General features: G+C 40.2%; 1 long non-coding RNA gene across 1 annotated transcript; it reads right to left on the bottom strand.

The window, feature by feature from the left end:
* Positions 1 to 3291: 3291 nt before the first annotated feature.
* Positions 3292 to 22669, bottom strand: LOC146524149 (uncharacterized). The gene is made up of 2 exons (XR_014876836.1): positions 13739 to 22669; positions 3292 to 11900 (listed from the first exon to the last, which is right to left on the bottom strand). It is a non-coding gene; the product is annotated as an uncharacterized LOC146524149 (long non-coding RNA).
* Between the last annotated feature and the right edge of the window lie 498 nt (positions 22670 to 23167).

Genomic DNA, 23167 nt, shown 5'->3' with positions numbered 1-23167 from the left:
ATCCCCTTTATCTACCAATTAAACTGGTGCCCCTGTGCTTATCTGTGTGCCCTGATTGGACGTACCAGCTGTCATTCAGACTATATTGGGGTCTGGATGATTGTGCATGCATACGAGCATCCGTGTAACACCCTCTCCATCTCAGTCACTTTAGGGTTTGCAAGTGACACACACACATACATATATAAATATCTATATATATATGTGCATACGCACGTTTCTTTTTCGGACTCACACATGCTCACACACTGAAAGGGACTTGGGAAGCTTACAAGCATGTGTCATTGAGAAGGGTGAACAATGGAATACACACACACACACACACACACACACTCACTCACTCACTCCATCTGTATGCATAAATCAATAGGCGTTCTATGGGTGCATTTACTAAGGTCAAATGGGGCTTGGGCTGCCGGGAAATAAGAGGACAGTGTGTGTGTGTGTATGTGTGTAGCTTTGTGGGGGTGGAATAACGGACTGTATGAAAGAGAATAATGAATGTGTGACTGAAAGGTTGGAAGGCTGAAGAAGAAGTGTAGGAAAGCGGAGCACAAAAGGGAAGATGAAAAGGAGATGAAACATGCTGAGGAGAGACAAAGGGATGAAGAGACAGAGAAAGGATGGACAGATGAAGTCAGAGAAGAAGGTGCAGGTGTGGAAGAAGAGAACTGCTAAATGGAGGCTGAGTGAGTGGAGGTCAAGAGGGGAGATGATGGAGAGATGAGCAGGAGGGTGGGGGGAGGATGAGAGGAAGGGTAAGGAAGGGGCCGTGAACCCATTTGCTGAGCTCAGGTGTTTTAGTGGCACTGTCATGTCTTTAAAACAACACACTATTTGATTTCTCAACTGCTCTGAGTGGCCGGTGCAGGGCACAGAGCGTGACTGGCATTTATCTTTCCATTCTCGAGCTGTGCTGTTGTCAGTGAGCGAGAGGACGATGCTGTCGCGTCAATCATCGGAGCCTGAGATTGTGCCGGAGGCAGTTTTTAAGGAAAATGGAGGGTTTTTCAACTTAGGTCATGGTGTTGTATGTTTGGCCTTTACTTTTACGTTGAAGTCAACATGTTCACGTAAGACACGTTCTTCCTGACGGCAGTAACAGCAGCAGGAGCATGAGGTCAGGAAATCAAAGGTTTCAAACCAAGCAGCAAATGTATCGAGTTTGAGACATCTCATTTGAAGAATCACAGTAGCACTCATAACACCACCTTATTCAAACCAGCAAATGTTTGTACTTCTCTGAATTCATGCGTGCAGCAGGTAATTAAAATGACCAGAGTCTTTTCTGCAGAGTCTGGAAAGCATCACAGCTAGCCTCAGATCTCCTCATGTTTAGGGATGATGCTAATGTTTCTCTTTTGATGCAGGTCATTAACCATCACCTTAGTTATTATCTTAAGTAATTACTTTGAGTTTATTGAATTGTTCCTCCATGTCTTTGCAGTCAGCAAAATAAGAACATTAAGCTCATTTTGCCTTTTTCCAACATACAGGGTTAACTGATAAGGTTAGAGTTATCGCTTCTGGTGGATTAATATCTGTGTCTCCTCTATACTGACTGCTTAGTAAGTAGAAGAGTTGTCCAGTCAGTCATTGTGTTTTTCAGTGGTACATATATGTGTTTGACGTGGTGTAACTATATGTTTCCATGACATTTAGTTTTTCTAGATTCTTCCTGTTTGTGATACTTTAGACCCACAGAGTAAACCAGGTTTGGAAATGAGTTTATCACAAAGATACCATTTTATGATAAGACGCTGTAATTTTAAATGTCTGGCTACCTAAAGAAGCTAAAACAGTATGATTAGATTTAGGATTTTTATTTGGTTAAATTTGCTTTAAGGTTAACGGACAATTGTTCTAACGGTGACCATAAAAAATAATAATGCAAATCAATGACTTAAATAAAAATCATTGCCTTAAAACTGAAAAGTCCAATGTTTGTTGTACCATCCATACACCCCAAACTCCTGCCTATGCACACTGCTAACATTTCCTACAGTCTCTATGAAGATTTGCTCGTTAAAAAATAAACACAGGTAATTGATCATTTTTTGACCTGAACAGCAGAAAATCCCTTTTACTGTGATTCAGAGTTGAATGATGGAGAGACAGCCTAGTCTTTATGGGAGGTGATGATGAGTTGAGTCGATGTGGCTGCAGTACTAGACTGGCAGACTGTGACAGACTGAGCAGAGCAAAGTGGCACGGCAGCAAACATGAAGAGGCAGCGGACCTCAGGCACAGAAAAGTATACAGTTATACAGAGTTCCGGTTCAAGAACGGTGTGAAACTGGAGATGGGTGATGAGCTACCATCGCTCTGACAAACTGCAAAATCTGGCAGAGACTAGAGAGCAGAAGAGGGATTTATGTAGAGAGACAAACAGGGGAGGAGTGAAAAGGAGACAATAGGAACACGAGACAAAGGCCAGAACATGACAAATATGTCAAACGTGCGACAACTGATGTTCTACATGGTAGCCAGAGATCCTGAAGAACAAATTATAACCTTGGGTCATAATAAGCAGCCAGTTACATCCATGCAGGGGTGAAGCAGGTCAGTGAAGGTTCCAATAATAAAAAAAAAATAACTTGTCCATTGTGACTGAATGATGTAATATGGATGAATAATATCAATAAGTGATTGGTGATCAAACAGAATAATTAACACGGGGTAGAATGGGAAACCAAAAGCTGCTCCACTGAGGGGTACTCCGGGTCACTTTGATCAGTGGCCTTTTTGTCAGCAGGAAAACTGTGACGTTGTTTTGTCATTGTGACCCAGGGTATAGCAGGAACTTCAGGAAATGACTGAATGCTGAGGATGAAAGTGTAGGAGGAGATTTTAGTGGCAGAGTTCAGAGCAGCTCTTTAACTTAAAAAAAAAAAGACATGAATGTGAACCAGGCTGGGGTTATTTTTGGGAATGTGAATGTGAACTAGATCATTTTCATCAGTGTGAGCTGAACATTGAGCTCGTTTATGAAATGTGACAACATTACTGACACTTGTCACTTACGCTCTGGTAATGAATATTTCCACAATCCTGTGTGTAATTTTCATTTTCTAACTCACATTCATTAAATGCTTGTGGTCTGAAGCCACTGAGAAACCCACAGATTTTAACAAAACTGTAACCAGTTTTACCTGTTAAGTAGTATCCTATGTACTCTTAAAATATACTTACACCATCTGGCAACGAGTAAAGTTAATAAATACTAAATATACTGTTTTCAGTATATTTATTCATGTACTTATTCAATGCAGTTTTATTTATATAGCGCCAAATCACAACAACAGTCACCTCAAGGCGCTTTATATTGTAAGGTAGACCCTACAATAATACATACAGAGAAAAACCCAACAATCATATGACCCCCTATGAGCAAGCACTTTGGCGACAGTGGGAAGGAAAAACTCCCTTTTAACAGGAAGAAACCTCCAGCAGAACCAGGCTCAGGGAGGGGCGGGGCCATCTGCTGCGACTGGTTGGATAAAGAAATGCATGATCGGATCAGATTAAAAATATATATTTTTAATTACCTTTGCAAAAATAAGGAGTTTACAAGTTTGAAAAAAATATGAAATTAAGTGTCTTAACATTACAAAAGTGTTGTTGTTTTATGTACAACATGTGAAGCAGCCTAGTTGAACAGTAGTTAAGAGCATTTTTATGACTTGGACATGAATTTTCAACATGCATGATTCAAAACTAATTGCTAAACATTATTTTTTGCCCTTGGGCACCTTTTTCCCATCAATCTGCTGTCATAGGTCCTGATTAAAATGCAAGAGAAAGTCCACATATTGGCTTTTGGAAGGTTGGTGGAGGATTAAGTCAGCAGGCTTTAATGGCACCAAAGTTTAAACCCTACCTGTCACAGTTTTTCACATTATTTTAAAATACATCATCATTACATATATGTTGTTTGGGTTACACATACACAACAGGTTCTTGGCTAGGGTTAGCATGGTTTTGTTTAAAACACAACAACAACACCTATTTTAAAGGTTTTCCCCATTGCCATGGTGACACCTCCCTGCTTTTTCTACATAAAAACATCTCCTAACATCAAATATACATCCCACTGAACAGCACTGGCTGCAAATTTGAAAAAACTGTAACAATTTGTGCTCGTCAACATGGAAACATTATTACTTTGTAGTGACTAATTCATAAATCTCATTGAAATTGGGCTGCGTAAAGTCGTTATTATTGTTTGTGGGGACACAGGATGCAAACCTGGTTTGCAAAAACCCATTTTATGATATACAGCATTCTCAAACATTCTCAAGGCTGAGTGAGATGTAGCACATTCTTTGTGAACCTCAGATTTCAGATATTCATAATTTTATGATTCCGCATGTTCTTACTCATAATCACCCAAATATTCATTTTGACCTCGTCCTGCAAAAACAGCTGCAACCAAAGCAAGTTACTGTTTTGAAGCAGTTGTTCAATTTTACATTATTTTTCTAATAAGTAAAATTTGACAATATGAGAATTTAAGATTACATGTTAGTAGTTTTATTATCTTTACAATTGAGTGATATTATTTCAGACTGAACAGGTCATTTTCTTGCCATAAAATAAGAACCATATTTTCATTGAAAAATACGGGGAAAGGCAGAAAGTTTGAAAGTTTATCACACTGTCTACCTCTGCTGCCCTCTCATCCACCGCCCACACTACTGCACAGACGCAGGTCAGTCTGCAGCCTTTGTTCAGTGCTGCTCCTCAGGCCTGAAACTCATCTGATTCAGCGGCTCCGCTTTAGAACTCAGCCTTTACTTGCTCGGATTAATACTCCGGACCCTGCACAGTTCAGCTACAGTTCCCTTGCTCCTCTGTGCGGCCAGCAACCCACCTGGTTCTCCATACATCCTCCACTCTGCAGCTCTGTGCCATGGCTCAGTGTCCCAGCCCCAGTTATTCACCTTTTGTCTAACTACAGTTCCCTGCATGTCTGTGCTTTTTCTTCTTTCTGGGGTTTATGCTTCAGTGGGAAATTTACACCATCGCTACATCACATGACTCCTCTGAAACCCCTCTGAAAGTTGACCTGAACCTCCCTAGAAAGGTAACTACACATTGAGTCGACGCAGCCCACGAGTGCTGTGTTCGGTCTGCACCGTTCCTCCTATGCATTTCTGGCTCACAGTTTTTGAATTTATCAGTGAGAGAATAACAGTCATCATCTCAACATAAGGATAAACAATTATAGAATCAATATAAATTGATAGGTTTGTAGCTTAAACCTATTCGCTGGAACGTTGAAGACAATATAATTACACAGCAAAGCAAGACACGAAGTAGGCAAAGTTCTTCATGTTACTCAAGCATGAGGGAGACCTGCCTGGAGCCAAGTGTCGTTCCACCACTTGACCTCCGTCAGACTCTCAGCCAGGTTCCCCATAGCACTCCTTTTATTGTGGTTACATGAATATGCATAGGGTCATTAACATATAACATCTTACATAGGTATACATGTGAACAAAGGATACTGTGTGTGTGTGTGTGTGTGTGTGGTGTGTGTGGGGTCAGAGTATGACCCCATAAATGACTTCCCTAAACCTACTGGTCTGGAAAGTCCAGCAGTTTATCTAAACAAAGGGCACTTAGACTAAAACAAATATTGCTACGTTAATCCTACCGTAAAACAATAGAACAAGGTACGACCTCTTCCCATGCTCCCAGGATGTAGGTGTGGATTCCAGAACACTCTGGAATGCGCACCAAGCCTTTGCAGACTATTAAGGATCACACATCCTATCACTACACAATCGATTATACACCTCTACCAATCTAAAACTAATTATAAAACTCTAAGCATATATAAGTAGATATTTCTAAGCATAAATGACAATCAACATTACAAAACCTAACATTCCCCCCTTTTTGACCTTTATGCTAGAAAAGTTCCCAGTTATGATCACCTCATGTCTGACAGTGTAAATGCAAACATTTTTATACACAGCATATGTCAATCACCCTAAATTACTGTAAAAGTACACAGTTTAACAAATGTATTAGCAGTTATCCCATTCCTCATTGATCTCATCCAATGGCAAACTGCATCCTACGAGCAAACAAATGAATTGTTAATTTAATAGTTAAAATAAGAAAGTAACATTTTCAACAACATCCCAGCTCTGCGGTGATCACCCATCATCTGTGCAGAGTGGTTTTAGTTTGGCAGGGTGTCATGAATGCCTCTTCCAGTTGTTTCCATCACTGTCCATAGGACCGGAGTCCAAATGTATGTAGAATAGACATTCAAACATACCAGTTGGGTTTGTCGTTTGTCAACATGGGTCTCAGTTATCTCCAAAGCTGCAGACCTCTTCAGCACTCTAGTTTTATGGCCTCTACCAACCCCCATCACCTCACTTCAGGCCTTCGTCCTGCAAGGGGGATACTTATGACTCCTCCATTGTCCATGCTCTGCAGAAAAACCCCTCTGTGGAAAGGGTGCTGGGTCCAGTTATCTTACTGCTATTATGATCCCAGCAGTCTTCAGAGTGTCATCGTATGCACAGTACAGTGACACAACATTAGGTGATGTTCATAGGAAACTGCTGTCATCACCACCATAGCTTCTGGTTCCTGTGCTTTCACAGAATCATGATGTCATCCTCGGACTCCCGCTGCGCTGTCGATGGAGCTTGGCACGCTCCCCTCATCATTCAGGTGCCCGTCTGTTGTCCACAATCTCCTCTGTTGGCCTCTGGAAATCCCCCTTGGCACAGCTCTCATTCCAACGCAGCTTCGTGGTCCTTGCTGTGGCTCCAAAGTCTGATCTCATGATGGGCCCCAAACAGCTCGACCTTTGACCTCAACCACTGCCTGGGCTGTCAGCTATGCCTGGAATGGTTCTTGTTTCTCACTGGGCCTCTGAAGATTTCTCAGGAGATGACTGCTGCACCTGTATTTCCTTGCTAGGAGGAAAAGCTTCTATTTGGAGAGCATCAACAATCATCAAACCACATTCTTTAGTTCAGTGAACTTCACTTATAGGCCATCAAAGCCTCATCTGAACATGGATGCACCACTTGCATAGGTTAAAATACCCATAAATGAACTGTTAATCACACAAATCACTGCAACAATCATAAAAAACATTGTTTCATGTTAATCCTGGACCCCTCCTCTTGACGCATGGACACTCCCATGAGTCAACTCATCAAACCTAGATTCCTGTCTTAAAGAAAAAGGTTAACTAGATCACGTCCCAGGCAACATCAGGGCGTCTCCTCCTCTGGAGCAGCACCTATAATCCTGCAATAAAAGACGTTAGTGTGTTTTGCATATTAAGTTTGCTTAACACCTGGCTCCGCCAGGAGCCTGCATACACACCATCATGGCCTGGAAAACAAGATCTGGAAGTGAAATCAAACTTCACACTTGTAAACAATTATATCATAAGAGTGATAAAGCATTCAGCATCAGCAAGACAAGTGTCATGTGCAGGTTTTCTCAAATCAGTAAACTACAATTATTTCCATAATTCACCTCAGACATGGATCATCCCATGTACTCAGTCAACATTAATGTAATCGGTGACTTCTCTTAAGCAAAGTCACTCAACTCATCAATCACTATGAGCTCAATAGTGGCCAGCTAATGAGCCCCATATTAAATTATTCCATAAACACTGCATCTCTTATTTGTTTTTCTCATGTCACTTGTCCGCTTCTGCTGAATTCTCTACATGTACTCTTAGAAAAACAAACATTAGCAATACACATTGACCTTCCCGGTGGTCAGACGCAGGTCGACAGGTTCCAGAGGTGCTATAAAAGGACCATAAAGTTAACCATCCATAGCTGTGGAAAGAAGTGACACTAGTTTTCAACACAGGAAATTTCTCACGTTATTCACATTGTCAAAGTAACCTTCACATTTTCCCAAAAACACAGTGTAACAGCATCACCACTCATAACCTATAAACACAGTTTTCTTCACACATAAACCCAGAAATCCTGTAGTAGGAAAAAACATCAACCAGCTGTCCTGGTATAAATCACATGATCAATTCACATGAAGAATTGTAATGCTGTAGAAAAGAAAATGCAAATGTTAGCGCTGCGCAGATGTATACACTCTTTCTCACAGTTTCCTCTGTGAGCAACACAAGGTAGTGAATAACACCCCTGGTAGATGCACAGACACAGAAAGTGGCATTTAAAAGGTTAAATCGTCACGCAACCTCGAATGTTGCTGTCATCTTTCTGCTCCTTCAAAAGGAAACACACATAGATTCATCCACCCCTTTGTCCTGTCTAGGTGGAGGTTAACCTTGAGTAGTGGTCAAGTCTTGTCAGCTTTTACCAGTCAGTTTTTTTTCTCTTTCACTCATTCATTCATACATTCATTCTTTCTTTCTTTGCTGAAAGTGGAACCTATCGTCGCATTGAGATTTCCACTCTCAGCAAAATGACGTCATTCCAAAAAGAAAAAGAAGAACTTTAGATCGGATTACCTCGCTGAATCCTTTTTGGACAGGAACTTACTTTCTAATTGTCCCCAGATAAGTGACTTTCTCCTGAGCCCATTTTAATGTGGAGAAACTCACTTGTAACAATTTTTTTGACGATGTGTCGTACAGCGCTTTCTGTTCTAATTGTGCAGATCTGCTCAAACAAAGATTATCGAACAAAACTTTCAGTGCACTGTGAAAGTATCAAAATAAAAAGGCCTTGTTAAGTCATGACACAAGCTCCTCCTCTCAGGAGGGTAAATCATACCATTAGCATGGTTTATCATACCATCATACTAATTGGCAGGCTCAAGTTCACAACAAAAGAAAAATCATCAGCTAGATTCACTCCGAACCAACCATCAGCTGCACAACACACAACATAAGCCTAATATGTTATTAGCTATGAGTTTAATCCCCAGGTCTGTGCTTCTCACTCATTTAGGCCACAGATTTTATTCAGTTTTCCTGTTTCCCTTCATCATAAAACATGTGACATGTTGCCATGCACTTCACAAAAGAAGTTTGTTCTGACGTATTCAGAGTTGTGTATCTAGGTACAGGATTCACTCGCACATCAAAACAGGAAACTCAGTGTTTTAGAGTCTCCACTCAACACACAACAAACTCCAACACATCCCATTCACTCGTGCTAGAATTCAGTCACCTTTCCTTAATCTAAGAACGATCAACTAATTTGCATATCAGCTATTAACCCACTAAGTTGACAGGACAACAGAAATGCATGTTCAAAATGTTATCACAAAAATAGAATTTACCTCATACAGTAAATTACTTGTGCTGCATCAATCAAGCAGAAAGCATCTCCCAATTCACTATATTAACAACTAAATTTATTGTCTGATCACTGGTTGGTCAAACCAGAATCTTTTTTCCCACAAAAATTAAACTGTTGTCCTGCAACCTAGAGAGTTAATTTTTTGCATTGGATAAATTCAGCATTTGATAACAAGTGTCTGTTAAATTTACACTATTTTAACACTGATGAGAGATAACAAGCTGACTTTCATTGCATGTGTGTTTGTGTTATTAGGCAGGTTTAATCAATGTCTGTGGAGCTGCATCTCCAGCAGGGCATGTTCTTAAAGCTGCCTTTCCTACACATTTTTCTGCTATTATTTGATCATTTCTTAACTAATGTGCTATGAGTCCACTGGTCTTTGCATCACACGAGGTGACTTGGACAAGATGATAAACAGACTCACATGCTCAAGATGTTGTCTAATCTTCATGAGCTCTCTTGTGTTTGTGTTAGTAGGGTTAATGCATGTTTTGCTTGTGTGTGTGATTCTGTATATGTTTCTTTTTGCAGTGTTTCAGACTCCTTCTCAAATTTCCAACTAAAGCAGTCAGTTTTCTTTTCCCCAGGTTTGCTAACCCAAATTTTGATTTCCCATATTAAAAACAAAATTCCTATGTGTTCTCACCACTCCTCTCACTCTGTTGTCCTCTCCCACTTCAACAGTCCAACAGCCGGCAGTTGTCCTTCAGCTTTGTCCTGTGTTCCACTGTCTCTTCTTGCCATTTTCTCCAAAGGTGGCAAATGTCAAACTCCAACAGTCTCCTCAGTTCTCCTCAAATGTTCTTGTCACATGCACAGTGAAGTTGCAGCTTGTTGGGAACACAGTGCCATTCATCCAATCAGGCAGGATGATGGGTTTGCTCTTCTTCACTCATGCTGTTTGTCCACACTGCTGCTGCTTGCTGGGACTCTTTGCTCAGGACTTTGCTGCTGTCTCTTTATCTGCCATGTTATTGCTCTTTGGAGCTGCATTCCTTGTCTTCAGGGAGGAGTGAGAGCTCGCTTGTGAGGTTGAGGGACACATGGAGCTGTAAATACGTCAGCCAGTAACTTGGCCTGAACGTTTCCAATGATGTTAAACTATAACTTTCTTCCGACCGCTGCATGTGGAAAATTGATTCAGATCTGCTTTTCATCTGAAAGTGACAAACTAAGACATTTTCATTATTGTCATCACTGCTTAATCAACACACATGTCTCTCTCTCTCTCTCTCTCTCTCTCTCTCTCTCTCTCTCTCTCTCTCTCTGTTTTTGTGAACAGTCCTTTCTTAAAAGCAGAAAATGAGATTGTAGTAGTTCTTGGCTGATAAACACAAAACCTTTTTCCTATGATTATTTTTCATCTACAATGTAAATTTTGTCTCTTTTGTACTCTTTTTTTTTTCAATAGCTGGTGACCTGCAGAATCACCGCTCTCACAATCAGAGGCAATTACTTTTACACAGCGCACAAAAACACTGTTACGTCAGACATATTAACACTCACTTTTTTCATCTGCGTAAATAAATCACATGGCTGATGATATGTGCCATGGTGATCCATAAATATGATCAGAAGTTTATTTAATTATTTTTTAACCCAACAAAACAAATAAACAAAAACATGATGCTGATGCTATGAACACTCTACACACGAGTCAAGATGCAGAAAAACTGCTGCGCATCTGAAAGAAGAAGCTGAACTCATGGAAATGCTGCACACTCCAGTTATCATAGTTATCATAGTTCTGTTTCCCTCTCTTTGAGTTCTCAGCCAGCTCTCGATCTGATAATGTGTAGCTTGCTCATCAGCTCAGAAGAGACCGCAACGCAACCTCACACAGTGGTTGCGTGCTTTGCCCCACAGTGGCAAAGACTTGCACTTTCATATTCAATTTAGCTTCTCCATCATGTACCTTTAGATGTTTCATACAGGGTTCAGCATATTAGTTGTTTTCATAGGTGTGCTCTATATCTCAACAGTGGCTCATAATAAGACGACAGTATTTCACACAGGTCAAGTGCCTCTATGCACGGAATTAGTTTAAATATTTGCCTATTTTACTTCATCAAATATATCATTGTACTGAATTTGAGCAACCCTAAGCTTAATGCAGATTCTTTTAACACTTATCCACCTCAATTAAATCTATGGTCTGGAGCACAGGCTGTTGTCGATCAGGGCAAGCTAAAGAATAAACATTTTGTGTCAGCAAGGGGTGGGGGAAAGCCATTCACCAGAGCATATCTTAAGTGCTGCTGATGTGGGCTGGCCTTCTCCACACGCTCTTCAAGGCTGGTGTGTTTTCTGAAAACTTCTAACATTTGAATCTCTTCCATTTATAAGCCTGCGATTAACTGCACGGCTCAGGTCCGCATGAAACCCGCGCGACCGTACTCGCGTGAACCCGCGCAGCTAAGGAGCCGTCGCTCTCTTTTATTTAAATACTTTGCACTGCCAGGAGCAAAGTCCAGCATAAACATCTGTCAATCTGACGCACTCTTGGTTGCTTAGGAACCCATCATAACAACAACGGCCGGTGTCACAGACCACGTGTTCTACTCCACACTCACTCACACAAACACCACGAACACAACAACAACAACAAATATCCTCACTCACAACCAGTGTTGGGACTAACGCGTTATTAAGTAACGCGTTACAGTAACTACGTTATTATTGTGGTAACGAGCACGGTAACTAGTTATTATGCCAAAATCAGGAACGCGTTAGTCGTTACTGGGATTTAGATAGGGTCGTTACTCGTTACTTCGTGTGGTGGCTATCACGGAGCTTCCACCACAGATTCTGTAACATTGGCAAGTGGTGGAGGCCAGCAGGTGGATGAGGGAAAGGGGACGCAGAAGGAAAAGAGACCCGAGGCGGCCGCCGGTCCAAGTGTGAACTGAACTTCAGGTAAGAAGTTGTGACCTGCAGTCTATCTGGGTCAGATATAAACCAAGTTTAGGTGGAGTTTATTTTCGTTATTCTGACTTTTTCCGTACTGCGTACTAGCTAGCATGACGGAGTTTCTATACAGCTGGGTGGGTGCTATGATGTTACTGATGTTGAACTTTGTTTTGTTCATAAGTTATTAGAGTTGCCAACCGTCCCGTCTGGTATTCAGAGAAAATATTACGCGTTTCTTATTGAGGCGAAAAGGAACAGTTTGTCCCGTAATTCAGCTACAATGAAAAAGACACAAAGCTGGAGTTATTCTGTCTTTACGCTGCACAGCTGCCTCTTCTTCTTTCATTCTCCCCCCTCCCTCTCCCGTTTCTACTTCAATCATGAAAACTGATCAATGATCAGCTTATCGGCTCTCTTGTTTGTTTATCGCCCACTTTGCGCCAGAAAGAGGAAACCAGCCGATGTCGCGCTAAACAACAGCAGCACTTTTAAGCTTGATCAGCTGTTGTTAGAATTGATTTAATATTAATTTCTAGTATCAGCTGATGTTTGCTGGAGCCACAGCTGCAAAAAAGCTGCTGGTCATGATATCGGTTTGGTTATCTGGTGAGAGGGAAACATGAAGATGAAACCAGGAGATGTCCTTACTGAATCATCAGAGCTGAACAGGTGATGGAGAAACAGGTTTACCTTTTAGGTGACATAAATGAGTTGAAGGGAAGCTATGAACTGTTTCTGAGAGACAGATAACCCCAGGATCCTTTTTAGGTAGTTGACAGCTGGTAACTGTGCAGGTGCGGATCTAGCAAAGTTTTGCCAGGGGGGCAGGTAGGGCATTAACACGGAGAGGTGGGCACAAAGAAATACTTTTCTTTCTCAGTATTTCTCATTTAAAATGTCTAGCTTTTAAAAAATAATTATCTCAATCTTACAACAAACGATTGATGCATATATACCATCAAAACAGTGTACATCACTGTCACAACAGCGTTTGTTTTCATTCAAAGGCTTTATGATTTTTCCTATAATGGCCAGTCTCTAGTCAAAATGCCCGGGCCGATTTTTTTGTCCCCGTCCAGCCCTGTATGCAGCTCATCTGCAGTCTGGTGTTACCTACATCTTCCTATTCAGAACGCAGAATTTCCGAGTTACAGTACAGTAAGTTGAGTACAATCAAAGCATCACGACTGCAGTTTTTGTGTTGGATGTAAAAGGTACACATGACGCTGTGACATAGGCTAGAATCATGGCAGCGGTCAATGATGGTCCAGGCATGGGATTTCTCTCGTGGAAATATGCACATTATCTTTTCCTTTCTATTGGTAGGTGGCACAGTGCACTTGTGGCAAGTGAGCAAGCTAGAAGACTGGCAAAGTTGTGGGAGCAACACATTAACAAGAGAATTCTGAGTAAAACCAAAGTTACTTTCCCTAGTAACTAGTTACTTTGAAAGTAACGAGTAACTTGAAGTAACTGAGTTACTTTTGAGAGAAGTAACTAGTAATGTAACTAAGTTACTATTTTAAAGTAACTTACCCAACACTGCTCACAACCAACAAAAATTAGGCATATTGTCTCAACGCAACCTCACACAGTGGCTGCGTGCTTTGCCGCACACAGTGGCAAAGACTTACAACGGAACCTCACACAGTGGCTGCGTGCTTTGCCGCACACAGTGGCAAAGACTTACAACGCAACCTCACACATTGGCTGCGTGCTTTGCCGCACACAGTGGCAAAGACTTACAATGCAACCGCACACAGTGGTTGCGTGCTTTGCCGCACACAGTGGCAAAGACTTACAACGCAACCTCACACAGTGGTTGCGTGCTTTACCGCACACAGTGGCAAAGACTTAAACTTACTTGGTGTTGCTTAGCGTGTAATATCAGCCTCGAATCCTGCCAATCGTCATTCATCAAGGAGAGAAAACAGACAGCTAATCCACCGGCCCGATGACGAATTCTCACATCTCGGGACTTTACTACAGGAACTTCCTGGCTGACGTCAGTCTTTAAGCGTGTCTCTTCTCCCCTCGGTGAATATCGACTCCAGGGCTCCGGCTCTCGAAGGACCAATTAATGATAGGTTTGTAGCTTAAACCTATTCGCTGGAACGTTGAAGACAATATAATTACACAGCAAAGCAAGACACAAAGTAGGCAAAGTTCTTCATGTTACTCATGCATGAGGGAGATCTGCCTGGAGCCAAGTGTCGTTCCACCACTTGACCTCCGTCAGACTCTCAGCCAGGTTCCCCATAGCACTCCTTTTATTGTGGTTACATGAATATGCATAGGGTCATTAACATATAACATCTTACATAGGTATCCATGTGAACAAAGGATACTGTGTGTGTGTGTGTGTGTGTGTGTGTGTGTGTGGTGTGTGTGGGGTCAGAGTATGACCCCATAAATGACTTCCCTAAACCTACTGGTCTGGAAAGTCCAGCAGTTTATCTAAACAAAGGGCACTTAGACTAAAACAAATATTGCTACGTTAATCCTACCGTAAAACAATAGAACAAGGTACGACCTCTTCCCATGCTCCCAGGATGTAGGTGTGGATTCCAGAACACTCTGGAATGCGCACCAAGCCTTTGCAGACTATTAAGGATCACGCATCCTATCACTACACAATCGATTATACACCTCTACCAATCTAAAACTAATTATAAAACTCTAAGCATATATAAGCTGCTTATATATATATACATGCTTAGAAATATATAAGTAGATATTTCTAAGCATAAATGACAATCAACATTACAAAACCTAACAGACTCAGAAAACATAATCCTAGAGGGAGGGAGGGAGATTATCAGAATGAAAATCAAATCAAAATGTATTTCTATAGCACATAATAATACAACACAGTTGACCAAAGTGCTTCACAGTCGGTCAGAGCAATAGCATAAGATAGAATAAAAGAAACAGTTATAAGGAGGGCAGGAAACAATATGAACAATATGAACAATATGGGTAAAAAAAAACACATAACTAGCCATGAAATAGCTTATTAGTTTGAATCAAAAGCCAGACTAAAACAATAAGTTTTAAAACGCAATTTAAAAGACTGGACGGACTCGGAGGAACAAATATAAGGAGGAACAAAGAAGTGGAAAAACCTACTCCTCAAAATAAACTGACAACAACAAAAAGTCTGAGCATTTTATTGGATTCTATCAGTTGGCACCTCATGTAACACCAAGACACAAGCACAAGCTAATTAAGACAAAATCCACAAACATAATTGATGCCAGCCACTCACATAGGTCACATCATGGGATCTACAAAGATCCTTCATAAGTCAGAATCTTTCCTTATTCCCTCAAATCAAATCAAAAGACATCTGTGATTCAAAGTAGCTGTGAGTGCTAATAGTGTGTCAGCGTCTCTACGTTAGCCCTAGCATAGACTGGCAACCTTTCCTTGTTGTACCTTGCCTTTCATGCAGGAGGAGGTGGGTAGGCTCTCCCCCTCCACCTGCACCACGAGCCTGAAATGGATCAGCTGTAAAGGAAATGAATGGATGGAACAGTTAGAGCAGAGAAACTGTAAGAACAAAAACAGCAGAAATACTCAGGTATCGTGTGCTGTACATCTTGTTCAATGATTGATATGGACTCTAAGGTTGTGAGATTTTCTGAGACAGATACAATTTGTTACAAATGTGAAAAAAAATATAATTGAACACATTTGTCATTGTCAAATGAAAATGTTCAATGGGAACAAATCAGAAAGTCGCTTGGCGAGCAGGTGTCCCCTCTGACTTAAAAAGACTGTCCAATCTGAGCCCTGAAACCTGTCACTTAATCAACAATGTTACAGAAAACACTGTTAGGTTATTACCTGTGTTGGCTTAAAAACACAGTGTTTTGGCTGTAATAATATTACTATCTGTTCTTTCTGTGAGGCTGATAGACCTTTAACGTGTCAGACACTTTTACTGCTTTTCCAAACAAGTTCTGGGTCACAAATCACCTTTACACAAAATAAATGATTGATATTTATTACAGGTTGAGAACAATTGTTTATTTATTCATTTATCAGGTGAGACACAAAAGGTCGATAGTATGTAAACTTTTGTTTTTCTATTAGTCGTGATAGCAGATCTCGAGCCACCGCTTCCAGCTCGTCTGGGGTGACAATGATGTTGTCCAGTGTTAGACCAAGGATATAAACACCCATAGGATCTGGCACTGTTTGGAGACACTGTGGAGGTAGGCGAGATCCTAGGTAACCTAACTGGGTCCTTTTGATTATGAGCCACAGCGGCTGTGTTTCTATCACTCCGTTTTACACATTAACACAGACACTTTTCAGAAGACAGTTGATAGAAATTCCCAGTTAGTAAGTTCTAAATTTTCTGACATGATAGGAATTAATATTGCTTGAAAGGAAAGCATGGTTTGAGTTTAGCTAACAGCAATTAGATGGTGGATGCTTGAGTTATCATTTTACCATCTTACCTATGAAGCAAAGCAGTGAACATTAGTGAGCAATTGTCGAGCTGTAAGGGATTTATTTTAGGAGAATATGGGGGCAAATCAAAACACAGAAAACAAATCTGTTATAAATGTAGTGTGTGTGTGTGTGTGTGTGTGTGTGTGTGTGTGTGTGATAGCTTTAACCCTGGATTTGACTGAACTTACCTCTGATGGATTGGCTCAGTTTCAGCTCCGACTTCCATGGAGATTGCCTGCTTTGCACAGCTGGTGATCCAAACTTCTTGTAACACTACTCACACTGTGAAGACAACTGAGTTGTGGTTCTCTGAGCGTGCTTTATCAGTCTTGAGAACATGACCCCAGTGATGTCATCAGCTTGGCCTTTCAGGCAGACAGAGTGAGGCTGTGCTGCAAACTCACTGCAAGACGTTCTAATAAAAGACAATCAGGTTGATTTATGGTCAATTTTAGACTCAGTGGTTTTGAAGCTTTCAGCCACCTAGTAGGAAGTAAGCCATGACATATCTGCTCCTGCTTCACCAATTTGTACAATTACTTCCATAATCTGACTCGGTCCACTCCCACTGCATTATTGGATGGCAACAGTAAATCCTTGGTGTTAATAACAGTAAGAGGGATGCAATCTGTGGCCAATCATTGCCCTGGAAACACCGCTGGCTGTTTGGTTTGGCCCATAATTATACTTATTAAATTCAGTGGTAGATGCTTACTGAAAAACAACAATTATAACTCCCAGCTTTCATTTCTGTCCTCGTTCAGAGTTTCTTTCATACATATGTGATTGTACCTTACAACACAACCATAAGTTGGCATGAAGCGCACTGTTGCATAGAAATGTTTCTAAAGCAACAACATGTTTCCTTGCTGCTGCTTTTTGATGCCTTGTGACAAGACGGGAGTGAAAACAGCACGAACCATTGATATCGTAGTATTTATCCACGTGCGTATCCGAGTATCCTGGGTTAAAAACCAAAAAGTCTTTTTTGTAAATCAAACAATCAATCGCTCTTGATCTGTTTATTGTAACAATGTTTATTTTTAGACTGTTTTGAAGCCTAAAACCCATTCTGGCAGCATAATGATTATTTCTCTGTTGCTATGATATTTCTTTCTGCCCCTGAGATGATGAAGATCGTGATGGCAGCGATGGTAAAGACAGCATCAAACATTAGGTACTGCATCCATGATGATTATAAATGGTAAACAGGGAAAGTTAACCAGCTCCACAGAATGAGGAGCATATCATGAAGACCTCTCTAACTCTGCATCAGGGCACCTACACATCAGTGCAGAAAAATCAAAATCTCTTTGGCCCACTTTGAGAGTTATAATTTTAGATGCAGCACTGCAGCGAGGTGCTAAAGCCAAAGGCCTCTTCGAGTACCAGTGAGAGGCAGATGAAAGAGACGCTTCTAGCAGAAAATAAAGATTAGCTTGGAACAGGATTTTGTTAAATGTGATTTGTAATACAACCACAACTATGCTTTCTGTAAGGGGCATTTCAGCAGCACATTAAATTGACAAAACTGTTTTGGTTCATATATAATTTAGGAATCCGAGCAGTTTTTCTAAACTGAACTGTGGAAAGACAGAGTGCAGTGATGATGTCAAATAGATGAATCTTGGAGCTCCTCCACAGACCATGAATAATGAAATAAGTGCTTCAACACTTACTGCAATCATAGCAATGTATTTGGCATGTGGAGACATCTTTTAATTAACAACTCGAAACCTTGGTCATGTATAAATCATTGGGATGAAACACCTTAAACAAAAACACCGGGGGCCTTCAGCAACCAGACGACCAGTTAGTCACACTAGTTTAAGTTTCAATATTTGATTTGTAGCTTCTTCTTACTGCTTAAAATAAGAATAAACAACAAACTGAAACGTTTTAGCCTTGACTCTTCTTTTAGTAGTTTGTAATTAGTGTGTAATTTGTAATTGAGTAGTTTGGCCAGAGGGGGAGCAAAAACCAAGTAAAGACCAAACCACTGAGGACCAGGAAAAAAGAAAAGAAAACTATGATCGGAGTAAATATTGCACATTTTTGCAGATCATAAACAAATAAAATATCTAAAGAATGATTGGAAGAAAATTATATCTGTACACATTTAGCACCAATAATATTACAGTTTATCTTCTGAGAATGTGGATATACGCAGCCTCAATTTCATGTATTATGGAGAGTAAAGAGAAAAAAGCCAAATTCCACAAGACTGATCCAAAACTGCAATATTTAGAGCAAATGTCTTTCTCTAATATATGTACATTTTTATGTCTGGACCAAAATAGGACACTGACTGATCGATGGAGTAATGCTGCTGTTATACCTAAAGACAAAAAAAACTCCTTTGGTTTCAGCATTTTTGGAGAATTAAGAGTTAATATTAGATGTGCCTCTTTATATATCCTAAACCTGTTACCTATACCTGATTTACCTCGTAGTGATATATGATGTTCTTTGTGCTACTTGAGCACTTCCTAGCACTTTACGTCAAATCCTCAGTAAAACACTCTGTAAGAATTTAACAATGTAAGTTTTCAGGAAGTGCCAGTGTCCAAATAATGCAAACATCTGTAGTAAGCAGAAGTCAACGTTTGCTGCAGTGTGTAGTTTGTCAATGCCTGACTAGTTGGACAAAAGCAGCGCAGATGAAACAAAACTTTGGTAATTTGTGGCTTCTGTTACTTTCTTTCTTCTTCTAAGTTTTCTTAATACATTAAAGAGCACACTGACCTTTAACCCTAATTAATAGTGAAACAGACAGAATGCTAAGGTCACAGCAAATACACTGCATTTTAACATGCATAACAATGAATCACTATGGCTTTCAGGCTGAGTGCAGAACATTCATTTATATGGAAATTTGTCATTTAGATAGCTGTTCATACAGCATTCTCTTTATCCCGACTCTCGCACACATATTTCCTCCTTCATGTGATTCATATCTGTCTGCATGTATATAGTGATTCAATAATGTTTATGAGAAAGTCAAATAGATCACATCGTTTGACCTTCGGTATTTTTGTCCAGTTGTTCTATGATCATTACACACACACACACACACACAAACTACAGATTTGCAGTGGCTCATGTGCATGACTCAGACTAAGGCTTCTTCAGTGTTCATTCATCTTCCTTTTTATGAAAAGACTATGACAAATACACACACACATATTGAACATAAATACAGTCAACACTCTGGGGAGAGCTACACACGGCATTATAGATAGACCCACACATGCATGACCGCACAAACCTGTGTTCCTGCATATAGACTTATGCACATAAGCAAACACACATCAACAAGATTAGCTAATGTCATGCTCTCAATGATTTCACAACCTCATCTGCGTCTTTCAGGATGAAAATAAAAATGATTATGATGTAAAAATTTATCATGCATGAAAAAGTTTCTGTGGGCTGTAAAAGGTGATGGGGCAGTGGTGTAGAGATAAAACAGGGAGGACTTAACATGTGCTCCGTGTGATCTGTGTAATCTATACATGCACAGACCCCAAAGTGGGGTTATGAATATGCAGATTTATGTTCGTGAATAGTTCAGAACCTTGTAATAAACTGAATAAATAAGTGTGTATGCGATTCATTTATGTGTACAGAGTGCTGTACTGTGTGCAAACATAAGAAGAAAATATGTTTTTAGATGAAGATCGAAATATTACAGTGTACAACTTACCAGGATGACATTAACCCTTTAAGACCTACCATAGAACTAAGTCCGCCAGAGCCTAGTTTATATTTTTACATGCTGTGGAGCCATTTTTGGGAGCATTTCAAGTTGGTATACATCAATACAACTGTTATAGCCCAAACTTTAATAATATGTATGCATTAAGTCCATAGTAATTACATAAATTGGAAAAACGCGCAATAAACTACAAAAAAAATTAAAAATCATTTTGTTTTTTTTTTACATATATTTCTACTTAGAGAAATTTAAGAGGTTTATCCCTCAAAACTTTAAATACAAAGAAGTTGCAAAAAATAGTTTACAACAACAGGAAATTTATTTTGAGTGTCTTCATAGTTTTATTTTTGAGATACACCAATTTTTATATACTGCAGGAATAATGAAAAAAAAATATATAATGCAAATTTGCAAAGAAAACAGAATGTGCATCAAAATAAACTATTTAAAGCAGTGCAATTTGAGTTCTAAGCATCCCAGCAACTATTCAGAAAAGCATGAAGTCAAATATGACTTTTAAAAACACCAGAATAGGCTTATAAGGCCTATAAGTAAAAAACTACATCTTCCGCGAAAAATGACGTCACTTCTGGTTTTGGGCAGGTAATGGCGGACATAAGATAGTTTGCGATATTCCAACCTAGGAAGTGTTACAAACAGCTGATCGGATCGGCAAACTGTGTTTCTGGAATATTATGGGTTTTTTTGCTGCAAGTGGTTTTTATGCAATTTTTGCAAAGCTGTATGTGGAAGGAAACCGTGACCTAGGACAAGCTGATGGCATAAAATGTAAGTACAACTCCTCTGGTTTCATATGCAAAAAAAAAAAATATTGCGCTAGCTTACGTGGTTCCGGTTCTACAGGGATTTAAAAATAGTGACGCAAAACGGAGCGTGCCCGGTTTGCAAGCTTATCTTATAACCGGAAGGTTGGCGGTTCAATCCCCAGCTCTATCTGTCTTGGTCATTGTGTCCTTGGGCAAGACACTTCAGCTACCTACTGGTGATGGCCAGAGGGCCCAATGGCGCGATATGGCAGCCTCGCTTCTGTCAGTCTGCCCCAGGGCAGCTGTGGCTACAACTGTAGCTGCCTCCACCAGTGTGTGAATGTGAGTGTGAATAAATAGTGGCATTGTAAAGCGCTTTGAGGGCCCCGAAAAGCGCTATATAAATGCAATCCATTATTATTGTTATATCTGACAGCTGTTCGCATTATCAACACTGTATATAGAGTATGTAACATCCTTTACGGGGCATATCTGCATGAGTATGTTGGATTCAAATTCATTGTAACATAAATCATTATAAAAACAGACCGAATATCTGTCAATGCTAGTATCACAAGGTTCATAATCCATCCATGGTTATGGTTGAGCAGAATGCACTATGGTTACATTCTAGTGAAACACTGTTGTTGTTGATATGTAATTCCATGCACATGCACAGTATGTTAACATCTTTGTTTTATATGACTAACGCCTTTTCCTTGATTCAAATAGATATATCCAATAAACTCCAGCAATAACTTTAGTGCAAACCTGATGTACCTGATGTCCAAACTAATCTGTTGCATGAAGCAGTTTAGTCATTAACTATGAAGCAGGACTAACGTGCCAAAAGTGTTTTTTAAAGAAGAAGAAATCAGTGACTGATGACTGAGGTTGTGTTCACCTCATCAGAATTCAGCAGTTCCAAAAACATTCTTGTCTTAGGGGACAAGGTCTGTTTTTAAACAGTATATCTTACATTAGACTAATCTATGAGCAAAATGAACAGCTTTCTCACCCTACAGTCCAGCCAGGCTGATGTTTGTGAGAGCAGCTGCTAACTTATCACCCAATAAAAAACAGCTGGAGTGTGGAAACTGAAGGAAGAGCTTCTCAAATCACAGATCTGTTCAACTGTTGTGTATGTTAGCGGTTTCTGATATCTGATGTCATCAGTATAAGTCCATGGCTACCTCATGTCTATCGTCCAGCACTGTTTTAGTAACACAGATATGGGGGATGGTTTTCACAGGGACTGAAAGGCTCCACTACGACAGCAGTTAAACAAAGAAACATTTCCATATTTGCCATCATGTTTATAGTCGAATAATAAATGTCCTTTTAGCCTGGTTTTTGGTCTCTTATTGATTTGTCATGACACCATTATGATGCTCATTTTTCTGCATTTCTGTATTTTGTTTCCAGACAGGTGACACATTATAGGGAAACTCAAGAGATTTTGTAACTTGCAGTTTTTACTGAAAATCAAGAGGCTCGACCAATCTGAACAATCGGGGGGGGGGGGGGGGGGGGGGGGGGGTGCTGATGCTGATGGGTGCCTAAAGTGCCCTTTTGTTGAGACAATTTTGGGTTTTTTTTACATTTTTTATTTTTTTTATGTGTGTGTGCGGAGTCCTGTCTGTGCCACAATAATATTTAACTATTAATCACATTTTTACTAAATAAAAGGATCTGGCTTGCATCAGTCACATGATGACCATTAACCAATGATCGCCTTTGACAGCAGAACGCGCTGATTACGAGCTCACAAACAGCACGCACATTTTTTCTGCCTGGGCGGTCCGGAGCAGTAGGAGAAACACAAATTAACTCAGAGACACAGACTGATGTGACACAACCAGTAAGCAGGTGTACAGCGCACACTGTAGTCTATAGCACACAGGAGTATTAGCTTATTATGAACACGTTGGTAAGTTGTCTTGTGGCAACTGATGAGCGCGACAAACATTACCTGTCCTTTTATTAACTGCACAAGTAGTGCTGGTCATAGGGAACATATT

This window comes from Neolamprologus multifasciatus, chromosome 2 (genome assembly GCF_963576455.1).
Source record: "Neolamprologus multifasciatus chromosome 2, fNeoMul1.2, whole genome shotgun sequence".
NCBI classification, from domain to species: domain Eukaryota; kingdom Metazoa; phylum Chordata; class Actinopteri; order Cichliformes; family Cichlidae; genus Neolamprologus; species Neolamprologus multifasciatus.
Note: the sequence above shows the minus strand (reverse complement) of the source record. Positions and strands in the feature narration are given on the sequence as shown.